Raw genomic sequence first — 16,018 nt, 5'->3', positions numbered from 1 at the left:
TCACTGACACCTCCAAGCCTAAGCCTAAGCCTAAGCATAACCAGTACAGACAGCTCTTAGCCAGAGGGGGTCAGATGCTCACAGGGAAACTGACTTTATACTACAGAACCACAGAAGTTGTTTTCACAATAGAAAGTAAACTAAAGATGTAAATAAGGACATTACTTTCTTTTGTTTTCCTGGTAAGAGTTGATACCTCTGGTGTCTTGGCAATTAGCAGGTTTAACAAATAAAGCTAACTAGATTTGTAAGTAAGCAGAAAATAATAGGAAAGAATGTGCAAGTGGATGATCTACTGGCAAATACACATGCTACGCTCAAGGAGAGAGGAGAGAGAGCAGCCAGCAATCAAAGCAGAGACATGGAATGAGGATTTGGTTCTGCCCAGTGTGTTGCAAGGAGAAAAGTGCAAACAAGAAGCACAGTGACCTCATGCACGCAGGCAGTCACTGGTGTCTGAGAAGGGTGACCACAGGGTGCCTGTGTGCCAAAGCTCATTCTCTGCCAGCACAAGCAAGCTGTTCTCTCTAGAGGGCAGGGATGCGACGAGCCCAGCTCTGGGCTGGAGGAAGGAGAGAAGCCGCACTACCGCGCAGGTGGATGCCACACCTCTAGAAACAGGAATAAGAGTCAGCGTAGGATTTCAATGTTCTGCCAGTTCACAATAATCCCTAAGAGAATGGCCCCTGGGAAAGCTGGCAAATAGATCACGTGCTCCCTGACCATGCAGCAAAAGGAACGATAGGCTCCAACAGCACTGCAGCTGACATATCCCCAGGTGTAGGAAGAATCTCCTCCTTGTGGTGTTGGGAGTTCTCTGAACCACTTCTGAAAAAGAAGGAGGCACTGCCTGTTCTGTGATCCTGACTGATCCCTCCCAACAAACGTGGGATTGTTGGGATAAGACCCACATGCAGTAGGACACAAGGTGGCCTCACCAGTGGCTCTCCACTCACTAAATACCCCACTAGCTCTTTGTTTTTGTTACTTTTTGTTTGTTTGTTTAAAGAAAAAATATTAAATATTAAAATGAGTTTTGTTACCTCTATACATTAACTTTATTATACATTTATGAGGAATGCTCCAAAAGCAATGCCTTCTGTTTTATTATGTTGGCTTACATCGTCAGTTGGCAGAATGGCAGTAGAAGCTGAATCTTCCCACCAATATTCCATTGCATTTTGTTGCCATGTGACAGATGGTACAGATGTGCAGCCTGACAAAGTGGCATCTGCCATGGAAGTGCCAAAGAAGCAAAGGTGTGTCACTCTGTGCAGAAAAAAAATGGCACCCATTGGCATTTACTAACACTTGGTGAACATCTATGGAGATCAAACAGAGAATGTGAGCACAGTGAGGTGGTGAGTAGGGGCAGGCTCTTGTTCACTGCTGGTGAAAATACATAGTTAATGGCAGAGGCAATATTGAAAAATAGTATTATGTAGCTGAGAATTTGCTCTGTGAAGCGGTGTTATTGTGCTCTTTGTATCAGTTGTAGTTTCCATGAAAATAAATAGGAGGCATTACTTTTGGAGCAACCTTTGCAGCCCAAGACAATTCGTATTCATTCAACTTGGCCCAGGCAAGCCAAAAACTCAAACACCCATGTATTCAAAAGTATCCAAAAGCTAGATTGTTGATACATCAAATAAAAACACAGCAAAATAGAATCATAGAACTATAGAATCATTAAAGATAGAAAAGATCTTTAAGATTACACATCTACACTTTTCTTGAACACCTCCAGGGATGGCGACCCCACCACCTCATCACCTCCCTGGGCAGCCTGTTCCAACATCTGATCACTCTGAGAAGAATTTTTTCCTAATATCCAACGACAACCTCCCCTGGCACAACTTGAGGCCATTACCTCTTGTCTTATCACTACTTAGACTGAAAAAGAGGCTGACCCCAACCTCACCCCAACCTCCTTTCAGAGAGTTTCAGCAATGGGTGCGCACTTTAGGCTGGGCCAGGCTTGTCAGTGGGACAATCACAGTGTGAGCTGTGTCAGGATGCACGTAGCCTGTGGGCTGCAGGTTGGGCATGCCTGCCATACAGGGAGTGTTTGCTGGTGTGTTCACAGTTGGCACTGCTCTGCTCTTCTACTGCCAACAGACTGATTAGTCACTGCCTGGATTTGTCATTACCAAATCTTACCTCTTACAGCTTTGTTGGTAATATAAAACCAGAGAAAACATTTGTCACTTCCCCTACTTTGTATTCCAACCCGTGCTGCTGAGATAGCATGGGATCATAGGGTGACAAGGCCTGATCCGCCCCTTCTAGATGTAAGCCCAGGGCACAGGCAGGGATACCCCTCAGCAACTCCAAGTGCTTCAGCTGACGGGCACCAGCAGCAAAATCACACCAGCTGCCTTTCCTTGGCCACCTGAGGGCACTGACCAGGACACACCGCCTCCCGCTGTGACCAACACACCCCTGGTTCCTCAAATTGTTCTGTGAAAAAAGCACAAGGCCTCAGGATGCATGCAACAACGCCCAAAGCCAAGTTAAATCTAGAGCAGCTTTTACTGCTTCTGCCTTGCCTTCACCTTGGCCTGCTCCAAAAGCAGTTATTTCAGGCCTGCAAGCTGTTTGTGCAAGAGAATTCAAGAATCTTTGTAGCTTTGTTACTCTCTGCTGGTTAGGACTCTTGAATAGTTAAACAAATGCAGAGAGCATTGTTATGAGGAACTGACCTGAGGGGAATGTATTCATGGAGATGTTTGTTTTTCTTGCCTGGAAGTCGATGTGCTCTCAATGTGCAGCCAGCACAAGTGGGGCTGGTAGGGTTAAGAGGCAGTCTACCACCAATGTACTGCCACCAGGCCCTCAGGATGTAGGGAGGGCTACGTCACATTTTGCACTGAGCTGCTGAAAATACAGTATAGGTTTAAATCCCCCAATAAGCAAAGGCCTTGCAAAAGTGTTCTCATGAACCTACCCCAGCATGTGCTGTGTGTTTCTGGTAGGTTCTCCAAAGGAAGTCCAACACTTGTAAGCAAATCTTTCAGGAGCCTGTATATGCCTTGAGCTACAGCTGCTGCCTTGTTTCTGAAAACGCAGGACAACAGCAATGCAAACGAGATGCAGAAATGAAGCACCTGAGCCATCTCATTATATTTTGATAGAGGCACTTTCACTTTGTCAGCATGTGGGGTTCTGAAAGCAAGAGGGGATAATGTGATGCTTTAACAATCTTTGAAATTAAGCAAGTTCCCTGGTGAATTTCTTAAGAAGATAATTAGAAAGGATAACTTTACTGTAAATGAGAAAAACACAAGAAAACAAAATATGAAAACATACATGACAGCATTTTGTAAGAGTAGAAAATGATAAAGAAGGAAATGCCAAAAATCAGATGGCACTTGTTCTAAGCTTTCTCATAGGGTGCCCAGTGAGCACCTAAGCTATAGGCCATTTCTCTCCTAACCCAGGCCTGAAGCCAGAAACCTAAGAATGCCTTACTGCCTACAGAAGCTGTAGCCAGATGATCTCCCACTCTACAAAGGACAGTGAATGTATAGAGAGCAAGAAAAAAGTTTTCTTAAAATGCCTTCCATATAGGGTAGTGAGACATCAATCTCCAGTAACAGCTTTGTAACTCGGTTTATGTTCATTGCATGACTTAATGGTATGAGAAACAGAGCATATAATTAGTGTAAATCAGTTGATGAGCCTTAGTTGGAACTTGATTTGACCTCTGCTGCCTTTTGTCTTTACACATCTCAGCCAAACACAAGCATGCAAGGCGCACAGCACAGCTACGTTCCTTTGGCTTCTGTCACATTTGTTGCTCTTTCTTGAACCTGAAACCAAAATGACTTAGCACAGGCAATATCCATTCAAGAAACAATAACAAAATAGTGATGGTCCCACTAAAATTTGTCACAGAGGAATTATCAGCTTGGTATACTTATTGATATAATTTCAAAGAATCCATTTCAACTACAACATTACACCAGGACTGCCTCTCCCTTCTTGCAGGCATTTGCATTTCTACTAGGCCTAATAATGAAAGCATTAGATTTTAAAACTTAAGAGCTATTGTGCCTTTATCTTGATGAGGTATGGCAAGAAAAAATTCAGAGAAGAAAGGCACAGGCTTGCTCTGTTTACATTCACCATGCGGGAACATTCATGTGCTATTGTTAGTCCTACAGAATTGCCAGCTCCATTTCGGAGCTGAGTTCGGACAAGTGCAGTGGGATTTCTGCATAGTGAAGAAACAGCAAGCACAGAGTAATGTCAGAGAAACTCAGACATACATCAGAGGATCATCCCATTAGCAGTTGATCCTTTTTCAGAACCATACTGAGTTACTGTATATAGATGTTGATATTCAGTATTCAGTCTTAAATATTTAAGAATTACAAGACATGGGTGTTAAGTTGTACTTTTGAGCATCCTGGTGGTTTTTTTTTTTTGTTTGTTTGTTTTTAAGCCTGATCTTTCACAGACAGCTTAACATTCGATGGAGATACTTCTATGGAAGAATTCTTCTAAATAAAGCAAATACATATGGCTAAGAAAAGCTAGACAGACACACTCCTGACACAAAGGACATGACCATTTATCTGAATTTAAATACAGGTACCTGAGAGATTTAGTCATATGATACATGTTTCTAGACACGAGGAAAAGTGTGTGTGTAAATTTGAGTTTGCTGGTAGAAATAGTGCTCTGAGCAACTTGTGGGTTTTTTTTTGTTTGTTTTGTTTGTTTTTTTTTCTGAAGGAGACTAGAAAAGCCACCTTATTGCTGTGGAATGTAAAAGCAGTAGAAAAGATGAAAAGATTGTTTGAAATAAAGTGCCTATGGCAAGCAAGAGCTGAGTAGAGATTAAAATACCTGCAGTTTCTTAAATATTTTTATTTTCCCTTTTATTTTATTTATATCCCAAAACTTCATCAGCCATAATTACTTTTACTGCCTGGAAATCTGGTCCTAAGCTTCTCTAAAATATGCCCTATAGCACCGGCTGAAGTTATTTATTTACATACTTTAAAATGTTACACGGACCAAGTCAAGTGTTTCTACAGCTGTTGAAACCAACTCTGTTGATTTCAATATTCAGTTAAAAGCATTCAGTTTATTTCAGGTTTGGGAGCTTCCCAGAAGCCCAGAGCAGTCAGATCTCATTACAGGATTTCATTGCTCCTCAGAATATTTCTTCATATTTTCATGCATGGCAGCGCAAAAGTGAAAGTACAGCTGAGCCAGCAAAGCCTGTGGTGTAATCTCTAGCCTTGTCCCTTCACTCTCCTTTTTCCATTATGTGCACCACACAAGTGTTCCTAAGGATTTCTTGAAGCTCCAAAGAGATGAACACTTGAAATTCCACTGCTGCTCTCCTTTTCTGACAGATTTCTCCACTGCCCCTACCTTGTTGATTGCTGACCTTCTTTTACAGAAGGCATGTTCATGTGTTCATAAAATGCCCCCTTTGCTCACAAAGACAGTAAGTTTTAGGTTTACTGTAGTTTCTACTCAATTGCCTGCAACACATACTGAGTCTAATGATCCTCCATAGCTCCCCAGACCAACTCTCCCCTCCCCAGATCTTCCAAATCCTTCAAAGCACTGCAGAACCACAGACTGATTCTTAAGATGTCAATGCTGGGAAAGCTGTTCGGAAAGCATCTACACCTATTCTCAGCCTTTTCAATTGCTGGAACTCTTCAGGCCTTGAGGCAGGGTCCATCTAGTCACAGAATAACAGAAAGGCTGGAGATTATCTAATCCGAATACCCTGCAGAAAGCGGAGTTATCTAGAGCAGATTGCTTGGGGCAGCTTTGCCTTGACCAAATCTTGAGACTCCACAACCTATCTGGACAACCTATTCCAGTGTTTCAGTGCTCAACCACTGTTTGGTTTCAGTCATACATCCTGTGTTTCAGTTTGTGCCCATTGTCCCTCATCCTATCAATGGATTCTACAGAGAAGAATCTAGTTTTCCTTCTAAAAAAAAAAAAAAAAAAAAAAAAATAAAAAAATAAAAAAATCGGAATGATACAGCACTTAACCCTGTACAGACGGGTGTAATTTTAAATACTCAGAGAACATTCCTGATTTTGTTGGCTTGCCTTCTCTATCTGTAAAATACCAAAATAAAAGGAAATAAACCATGGAGGTGCTGCACACTTCCAGTTTACACCATCAGCAAAGCGCATTTAGTGTCTTTGTTCAAGTTGGGCCTACAGAGCAGCCTCTGCGCCACTGCTGACATTGCAGAGCATCACCTGGGCACACAGCTACTCCCTTGGACAAGCTCTGCTATGGAAATCACTCAGCATTGGCAAGAGATGGCCACAAACTGGGAAGAGGCTGCCATTGTCTTCTGTTACTAGTGCTTGGGAAACTGATTTCCAGCCCATCTCCAGAAGCAGAGGGACCCAGGAGACCAGCAGGGAGCTACTCACAGGAGCACACAGGAAAGGGGAAGCAAGGCCTCGGTGAGGGATGATCTCCTTACAACACAGCTTTATTTCCCTCTCAAGTTCAAACAGCCATAGCTCAGGGCAGAACCAGCAACAAGTGCTACTCAGTGACATTGGCTCGGGCAGCTCCAACCAGTCCAGCCTTGGGCAGCACACACTGGTGTCACTGTGATGACACAAGGCACCAAAGTGATATCTGAGCATCTCCCAACGGAACACCCAGGCAGTGCCGGTGGATTTTCCTTGCCAGCAGGCAGGGAGAATACTTGCTCATTGCACAAATGGCTGCAGGTGCAAGCTTTGGACAAAGTGAGACTGGAGATATTGAAATGGAGTTGTCTGCAGCAGAAACAGCTTCTGCTGCTGATCCTGAGGAGCTGATCAAGACTCCTGTAGGCTCCATTTTTACTGACCCTACAGGACACAACCAAGCAGCAGCTGGCCATGCTGCTGGAACATCAATACAGGAAGAACAGGACTCACCGATGTTTCCAGAAGAAGAGGAAACCAAAGGTTTACCTCGCAGTCCATCTGAAGAAAGCATTGGCCTAGCCAGGGTTTTCTCATCCCTCAGCTTCCCACAGAAACTCTGGGTACTGGTGGGAAGTGACCAAGTGAAGAGCATTCAGTGGGGACACGGAGGAAACTGCACTGTAATCCAGAAAGAAATGTTCAAGTTGGAAGTTCTGGCAAGGGAAGCACCTGTGAGAGCCTTTGAGAGTACCTGCATGAAGGGCTTTGTTCGCCAGCTTAACCTGTATGGCTTCACCAAAGTGCCACAGCACTTGGAAAGATCTTTCCTTCCTCAATTTCTGGCCGAGGAAGAAGCATTTGCTGCCCATAGGACGGTAAGTACCTAAATTGTTCCCCATACTAACCAGCTCTTGCAGAACTCGGAGAGAAGGAGGTTCCATTAAAATCAGCTTAGGTCATAGAGGAGGTGAGGATGACAACAGTCTCATCTTAATTTCTTTCTCTACATGTTTCAGTTATTTTAGAAGTAGCACTGCTGAGTAGTACTAGTAGAAATAAAACATATTTGGGCTATACCCAAATTTGAACCAATGGAATGGAAAAGTAAATAAATCAAAATGTGACAAACTCACTTATTTCTGCGCATTTGCAAAATTTCTTTTCTTAGTCAGCCTAAGCCGTAGGAATAAATTGATTTATTGGTGTGGTTATGCCCTGCAGATGGCTCAGCACCACACAGTCCTTCACTCAGTTTCCCCCTTCCTGGTGGTTTACTTGTGGGTTGAGATAAAACTATTAAGATAAAGGAAAATAATAAAAGATGTGTCTATACGTATGTATATATACATACATACGAATAATATATGTAACGAGAGGTGAATGAGAAATTGCTCACTAGCCCACAACTGAGGCTTAGCACCTTCTTCAGAAGTTCTTCTGTATGACGTCATATGGCATGGAATATCCCTTTGGTTAATTTACATCAACTGTCCTAATCTGTTCCCTCCCAGTTCCTTGGGCCCTTTGCTCAGAATGGCCTTGGCTCTGTCCAGCACTGCTTAGCAGCAACTGCAGACACTGGTGTGCTGTCAACGTTGTTTTACTCCCTGAACCAAACCATAGCATCATACCAGCACTCTGAAGAATACAGTTCCATCCCAGCTGAAACTGAGACACCCATCAGCCTTGTTAATACCTATATTTGTCCTGTGCCATTAGAAGTCCTATTTTCTGTATCATGCTATCCTTCAGCCACACGCTGACAGCACCTAACTCTTCTCCCTTATATTTTTCGGTTACTCCTGTACTCCAGCACATACTTCAGAAGAGATTACCCACAGCTGCTGGGACACTGCAAACGAAGAGTAGCCCACAAGAGAAGAGACATGGCTGCCCCTACCCCTGCCCTACAGGAGGCTCTGAATGAGAGCCCCCAGAGGAGCAGGCCAGATGCCTAACCCATGCAGGGAGTGGCTGCTGGGCCACAGAGGAGCCTGCAGGCAGCAGAGCCAGAATGCACGCAGGCAGCAGCACCCATGGGGCCCTTGCCAGCCAAGTGCCCTAAGAATGACACCCTTCAAGCCCGAGGAAGTGCTGCTCACATCCTGCCAGGCTCTGCTGCAGCACCAGCGCTGGAACAGTGCCAGGCTCTGTCCTGCTCCATGCTGCCCCTGAGCAGCATCCAGATGCTGGGTGCCACTTGTGTTCCTCCACTACAAGGCACTCAGCCATTCCTGCTCCCCTCTTTCACACCTGGCTGTCCTCAGCAGGAGCTCCTGCAGCCCCTAGAAACACCACAGCGGCAGGCTCCCTAGGCTGCCTTAAATTTCCTTGGCTCCTGCTTTGCAATGGCCATGACGACAGCAGCCATGATGATGCCACCTGACTGACAGCCCTGTGCAGCCCCACACTGCCCAATGTGCACCTGCAGCCAGCACCGGGCAGATGCAGGCCATGGGATGGCCCCATAGTGCGAGACCCACTGCAGACAGTGGGACAGACGCCCCTACTTACATGTCCCTAAGCTGTAGCTCATAGGTGATTAGTTGCAGGAATAGCACCTATCAGAGATTAACCTTTTTAGTTCTCATACCTCTTTGTTTGCATATTTAACTACTTATTCATTCAATTCTTCTGGAAATAAAATGATTCAATAATAAACCTTTTCAGTTGTCATGTCATGTAAAGTCACTGGCTCATTTCATGCTGAAATCTCAGATCGAATTTGTTTCATCTCTCAACAGGCAACAGTAGCCGTGCTTCTAACACCAATTGAATGCTTTTCTCTAAACACTACACTCTAGATTCTTTGCTGTACAGTAAAGGATTGGGTAACATTTGTACAACATTTACATCCCAGCACAAGAAAGATGTGGAGCTCTTGGAGCTGGTCCAGAGGAGGGCAACTAAGATGATTAGAGGGCTGGAGCACCTCTCCTATGAAGAAAGGTTCGGGGAACTGGGATTGTTTAGCTTGGGGAAGAAAAGACTCCAGAGGGACCTCACTGTGGCCTTCCAGTACATGAAGGGAGCGTATAATCAGGAGAGGGTACAACTGTTTACGAGGGTGGATAGTGATATGCCAAGGGGAATGGTTTTAAACTAAGAGAGCAGAGGTTTAGGTCAGATATTAGGAGGAAGTTTTTCGCACATAGGGTGGTGACGTACTGGAACAGGTTGCCCAAGGAGGTTGTGGATGCCCCATCCCTGGAGGTGTTCAAGGCCAGGCTGGATGTGGCTCTGGTCTAGTTGTTGGTGACCCTGCACATAGAAGGGGTTGAAACTAGATGATCATTATGGTCCTTTTCAACCCAAGCCATTCTGTGATTCTATACACCTCACACACTGGAAAGATCCTCCTAATCACAGAACCATGGAACAGCTTGGGTTGGGAGGGACCTCTAGGATCATCAAGTTTCAAACCCCCTACCACTGGCAGGGTTGCCAACCACTAGAGCAAGTACTAGATCAAATTGCCCAGGGCCCCCTCCAACCTGGCCCTAAACACCTTCAGGGCTGGAGCATCCACAGCTTCTCTAGGCAACCTGATCCTGCACCTCACCACTCTCGCAGTAGCAAAGATCCCCCTGACATCTAATCTTAATCTCCTCCCTAATTAAAAAATCATCCTCCCTTGTATTACCACTATCTACCCTCATAAAAAGTTGATTTCTCTCCTGCTTATAATCTCCTTTTAGAAGTTGGAAGGCTGCAATGAGATCACCCTACAGTCTTCTTCAGGCTGAACAAGCTGTATAATCAAAGAATATTAGGATGCTATAATCACAAAACAAACAAGAGAGTTAGGTAAAGCAGACTACGATAACAAAAGAGAATAAATAGAAGGCTTACCCCTATCCTGAGCTCACTCACAAACCACCAGCAGAGGCAACCTCCAGATGAGATCCTTCCTACTGGTAGCCAGCTCTTAAATAGGTCTAGGAGGGATGGAGCCTGGCTCCACCCCTTCTGGCAGCACAGGTGAATTGCCTTCACCTGTGCTCCTCTGGCTGACTCATGGCTCACCTCAGGTGATCAATCAGAGGTTCAGGCCCTGACTCAGCAGTTCCCATACAACAAGCCCTCTCCCTTCAGCCTTTTTCACAGGAGATGTGCTCCAGCCCTTGGATAATCTTTGTAGCCCTTCTCCGGATCCTCTCCAGAAGATCCACATCTTTTCCATGCTGGGGGCCCCAGGCTTAGATGCAGTACTCCAGCAGGGGCCATCTGAGGGCAGAAAAGTGTAGGCAACTCCCTCCCTTGCCCTGCTGGCCACCCCTCTTCTGATGGAACCCAGGATACCACTGGCCTTTTGGGCTGCAAACACACACTACTGACATGTTGAAATTTTCATCAACCAGGACCCCAAAGTTCTCAGCAGTTCTTCTCTCAGTTTCCATATTTATCTGGAATTACTTTGACCCAAAGGCTTGCTTGGTTGAATCATAGAATGGTTTGGGTTGGAAGGGAGCTTTAAGATCATCTAATTTCAACCCTCTGCTATAGGCAGAGACACCTCTCTCTAGACCACGTTGCTTAAAGCCCCATTCAGCCTGGCTTTCAATGCTTCCAGGGAGGAAGCATTCACAACCTTGCTGGACAACCTGTTCCAGTGTCTCACCACCCTCACTGTAAATAATTTCTTCCTAATATATAGTCTAAAACTTTCTGGATAGGCTTCTTTTGTAGAAATGTTTCCAAAGAGAAATACTGAGGTGCTCAAGAAAGAAGAAGCCTGGACTAAATGGATTTTCTTTTTGTCAAGAGTTGGCCAAAAGAGCATAATTACTGGCTCACTGATCTCTACAAAACTGTTGTATTCCTTTAAGTAAGCAGGTCTGAAAGCATAAAAGATTAAAAAATAGGAATTCTGTAAATTAATACAACTGTTTTGTGAACTCAAGGCTTTAAAATTATAGGATTACAGATCATCAGGAATAGCAATTAGTCTAAGCTAGGACCTCTATCATGCTAGCTTTAATGTATTTGCCTTTAATTCATCCATAAAATAGACATTTTTCGTGTTTCATAGAACCATAGAATGGTTTAGGTTGGAAAGAACCTTTGAGATCATCTAGTTCCAACTTCCCTGTTGGGGGCAACCTGTTCCAGTGTCTCACCAGCTCCACAGTAAAGAATTTCTTCCTGATATCTCGTCTAAGTTTACCCTTCCAGTTTTAAAGCCATTCCCTCTTGTCCTGTTGCTACATGCCTTTACAAAAAGCCCCTCCCCAGCTTTCCTGTAGGCCCTTCAGGTACCAGAAGGCCGCTATCAGGTCTCCTTGGGGTCTTCTCTTTTCCAGGCTGAAGAGCCCCAGCTCCCAGCCTGTCCTCACTGGGGAGGTGCTCCAGCCCTCTGATTATCTTTGAGGCCCTCCTCTGGACCGGCTCCAACAAGCCCATGTCTTTCTTACCTTGAGGGCTCCAGAACTGGACACAGTACTCCAGGTGGGGTCTCACAAGAGCAGAGTGAAGGGGCAGAATCCCCTCCCTCGACCTGCTGGTCGCACTTCTCTTAATGCAACTCAGGATACAGTTGGGCTTCTGGGTTGCAAGCACACATTGCCAGCTCATGTTGAGTCTTTCATCAACTGACATTCCCAAATCCACAGGGCTGCTCTCAAGCTATTCTCCAGCCAAGCTGTATCTGTGCTTCTTAACCTCCATCTTCAAGCAGGTATTTATAAACAGTGAAAAGGTCTGACCACCAAGCCTGATCTTCTCCAGGAAAAATGATGTGTTCTCTCATATGCCTTTCCTCATATGCCAGTGTTTCAGTCACTTATTCATCTGTACTGGGTCTGGCTGGGATAGAGCTGATTTTTCTCACAGCATCTCCTATGGAGCCATGCTTTAGATTTGCGACCAAAACAATGCCATTAACATGCTAATGTTTTAGCTGTTGCTGATCAGCACTTGCATAACATCAAGGCCTTCTCTATTTCCCTCTTTGCTCCCCCAGTAAACACACTAGGGGTGTTTATCTAAGAGGTTAGGAGGGGACAAAACCAGGCAGATGACACAAACACAAACTGGGCAAAGAGATTCCAACTTGGTTCAATCAGGAACAGTACCACACTTTTCTCTGCACCCTCCCTTCAAGTCCCAAAGACAATACTGTAGTTGTGGTCCCCAGAGCCTCCATTCCCCATGTAATTATAATCAACTTACCTCACTCTTATTCCACTCTCTTAATTTTATTGAGCCATTTCTGGACATGACTTTAAGATACTTTTCTGCATAGTAACGAACAGATTGTTCAGACCTGCCACCAACGCATCACAGAACAAAATGGTAGAGAGAAGAAATAATAAAACTGTATTTATTTTGCTTTCACAAGATGGAGGGCCAAAGACTCTGCTTATAACTTTGGAACATTGACTCTACAGGGAAAAAAACCACACACACACACAAAAACAAAAAACAAGAACAACAAAAACATTTCACTTATGCAAAAAGGCACTTCCTTAGAGTAAGCAGTAGTACACCAAGTCAAATATTTAGTAGGTCCCAAATATGTCTGTAATCAGTCCCTGATATTGCCACAGTAGAGATTCTGTTAAGGCTTTACAATCATGAAACACCATTTTACCTTCCCTGGTTCCTGGCTCACTGCGGTTTTTGTTGCTTAGCATAAAGAGCCCAAATCAGAAACAATCGTTAGAAGGAGAAACCATGTTCCACTGGCCATAGACTAGGCCAGAGTTGATGATTCTGTGGCTGCTTCTAAAGAAAGCAGCGTGTGGGAGGGGAAATGAATAGGTATAGATAGAGCATGATGTGAAAATATCATCCATTTATATCTCTTTTTGTGGTTAAGACCACTTAAGCAGTCATGAAGATCTGCTGCTCTCCACAAAGCTGTTGTTCTTAAAGATGTTCAGTGTTTGGAGATTCAGAATCCTGAATGTCTCCAGCACATGCCCTAAAGCTAAGCAGAACAAAGGGGCAGCATGCGGTGGTTTTGCACTGATGGCTGGTTGAATTCCACCGCACTGCTCTCTCACTCCCCTGTCTCAAAGGAACACGAGGAGAAAATAGGATCAGAAAAAAAAAAAAAAAAGCTCACAAGTTGAGATAAAGACAATTAAATTGAAGGGGAAAATAGAGAAAAACAAACAAAGGCAGTGCAGAAGCAAAGAGAGAGAGAACAATTTTTCTCTACTCTCCATTAACAAGCGATGTTTGGACATATCTTGGGAAGCAGGGCCTCAATATATGACACAGTTGTTCAGAAGGATAGACATCATAACAAGAGCCCCTCTATCTCTGTCTTCCTTCCACATTTTATTGCTGAGTATGACGTCATGTAGCATGGAATGCCCCTTCAGTCAGTTTAGATCAGCTGTCCTGGCAATGTCCCATCCCAATCTCTTGCTTACCCCCCAGCCTGCTACCCTAGGGGGAGTGGAGAGAGTTTTCTTAGCATAAGAGCACAGACAAAACATCGGTGCAATATCAGTGCTGTTCCAGCTAGATATGGAGAGCATAGCACTATATGGGCTGCTAAAGGGAAAGAACTCCACCCCAGCCAAAACCATGACACAGCATTACATATATATGTACACATTTGGAGTCACCCAGTGGAAGGGTGTTTCCAACACCTTCTTCATCCCAGAGCAGCTGCTTGTGCACAGAGCTCCTGCCTTACCCAACTGGTAGCAGGTAGCTTCCGTTGCAGAGCAGCAGCAGCTTCCAGTCAGACAGCTCAGCATGCAAATAAACAAAAGGTGCACAACCTGCTGAGCTCCCAAAGCCATGTTCCCCAGGGGACAGGGAACTGTTATGGAAAAGTGATAGGCAATTTGGCTTTCTTGTTTTTATCCTCCAAAAAAGAGAAATAAACCCAAGACAACCTGAGAAATGTTGTCATTGCGTGCACAGTCTTTTACTTTTGACTAAGTTGAACAAACCTCACCTTGCTTCTGTTTGACATGGGAAACAGAAGAGGCTTCAGAAAACTGCAAACCTAGCAATTATCTACATCACCCTCAAAGGACTTGCAGGTAGCACTCCTTTTAAGAGCTCTTGCTATGAGGCTTCATGACACTGGAAATCTCACTGACTCATGGCCACCAGAAGGGTCACTGGAGTACCCCACTGCTGTTCCTGGGGGTAAGAAAATCCCCACACTAAAGGCAGAAAAGATTTTACAATGAGATCAGTGTAGGAGAGGGGATGGCCAATAATTTGTTCACCTCTGTCAACTCCACTGTAGTGTCAGCTCACGTGTCTCAGAAAAACTCTTTAGGTTGTGGTGAGGAACAGATACAAGGAAGCTTATGGTTTCTACCTTACTTTTGCTTCCTGCTGCTCTTTCTCTGATGTTTTTATATAATGAACTGTAAGAGCACATCCTTTTGGCTATCAAAGCAAAGGACAATTTTTTTTTGCCATCGCGTGTCCAACAAATTTGCCTCTATGGTGAAACCATCAAAGACACAACAGCACCGTAAGAGTGATACATTAACGTTCTCCATCATAATTCAGTCACATGCTCAGAGGAGAAGAGTAAATCTTTTCACTGCACTTCTCCAGACCTCCCAGGAGAGATTTAACACTCCTGCACAATGAATAGTGAACTGCAGGAGGGCTGGAGCTACCTGGAGGCTACCTGAAGAAGTCCATCATAAATGACTCAGTTCCTGAACTTGAATTTAGACAGTAAAGGTTTCCACCACACTCTCTGTAACTTTGGGAATACTTGGAAGTATCACTTCTTTCCCTTTTGGATCAGTTTAAGCACTGAAAGATCATAGATGCAGTTAGGAAAATTTGGTCACATTTACAAGCCCAGTGTAAAAGACGTATCGGCTCTTCCTGTGTTACATGCAATTTAAGATGTGATTTGGGAGAGCTCTCCTGCTCATTACAGGAGAGTTAATTTGCTGTTACTATACCACAAATCACTGCTGTGCAAGAACTCTTTTTAAATGATGAACTAGACTCAGATCCTCTCGTCCTGATTCAAGCCAAATTTCAAAGCAAATCTTTAGACCCACAACACTAAAGAGACTCCAATGTCCTATTCTCTCCTTGGACAAGTACCATGAGAAAGTCTCTTCCATCAAAGTCTTCAGAAGAAAAAGGAATGAAAAGAAAAACATCACTTTAGCCGTTTCACCTTTCATCTCTGTTTTCCTTCACATTTTTTCTTAAGACACCTCTTCAAGCACACCCTTAAGCTCTTCAGTTCCTGTTCTTTGCTCTCCCATCCTTTTGTTGCTTTGAGGCAGTAACAGAGGATGAGATACATGCTTCTACAAGGCCCCTTCCAGATCTGCAGCTACAGAAAGGAGTCTTAATCTTCAAGAGGTTTATGGAGGCTGCCACAAGTGGCCCAGCACTCACTCCTCATCCTGAGATTCCTCCACCTAACTGAGGAGAGCAGAAGGTGGGTCCTGCAGAGAATCAAAATATTGTTAAAGTCAAGACAAAGAGCTGCACAGATGGGCTGAAAATACAGGCTCCATCTAAACCCCACAGATGGCTTTTATCCTCAACTCCCACCACCTTCACTTCAAAAAAAGTTTATCTGAAATGAAACAGTTGAATGGTCGGGAGGTCCCAGGCAATATCTGTTAGCTGATCCTTCTTAGAG

Source organism: Tetrao urogallus (genome assembly GCF_951394365.1).
Source record: "Tetrao urogallus genome assembly, chromosome: 1".
Taxonomy (NCBI): Eukaryota; Metazoa; Chordata; class Aves; order Galliformes; family Phasianidae; genus Tetrao; species Tetrao urogallus.
This window is presented reverse-complemented; position numbering follows the sequence as displayed.